We start from the raw sequence: 707 nt of genomic DNA, 5'->3' as shown, positions 1-707 counted from the left end.
AGGTAGCATGCTGTGCTTGTGTAAACCATAGCAGAGGTTACTAGCAAGAGTTTTAGTACACTTACTTTCTAGTTAACTTTACTTTGTTTACTTACCGGTCTCCATATGGAGTCTGATCAGCTGTTTTTGCTTCATTTGTGTATGTGTGTGGAATAACTCCGGCCCTGACAGAGAGCAGACAGAGAGGCTGCAGCTACTATAATAAATACTCCGGTCTTCAGCGCGAGGGCACGTTTATTAAAGGATTTCCGTACACATCCCTACATAAAATGATTTTCTTATTTATTGCACTACAGGCAGTCTTTCGCAATGTGTTCATCGCACATTTTCACATCACAATGATGATGAAAACACGATTTATCATTAAGGCCGTAAGGCACATTCGTTTATTAGGGACCGAGCCAGCAACTGCTGGGAGGTCCCTATTGTTTTTGCTAAAATTATTATTTTTCAGCACTTCCGCATCATATTGTCTCACATTCAAAAACTCCCTATATAGGCCACATTTCCGCCCGCTACAGCTTGAAAAGTCCATAAACTAAGTTTTCGTGTTCCATCCCTGCGCTTTTGTCCGATTCGCATGAAACTTTTCACATAGCATCTGGAGACCGTTTTAATTTAAAGTGTTTTGATATTTAAAAAAATAAGCACATTATAAAATGAACACTTCCTGTAGATTTTTTGTCAAAAAAGGAAGTGGAGCATTT

This window comes from Morone saxatilis, unplaced genomic scaffold, assembly GCF_004916995.1.
Source record: "Morone saxatilis isolate NCDOM2014 unplaced genomic scaffold, NCSU_SB_2.0 Contig24, whole genome shotgun sequence".
Lineage (NCBI taxonomy): Eukaryota > Metazoa > Chordata > Actinopteri > Moronidae > Morone > Morone saxatilis.
The sequence above is the reverse complement of the archived record's forward strand: the minus strand, read 5'-3'. Positions refer to the sequence as shown.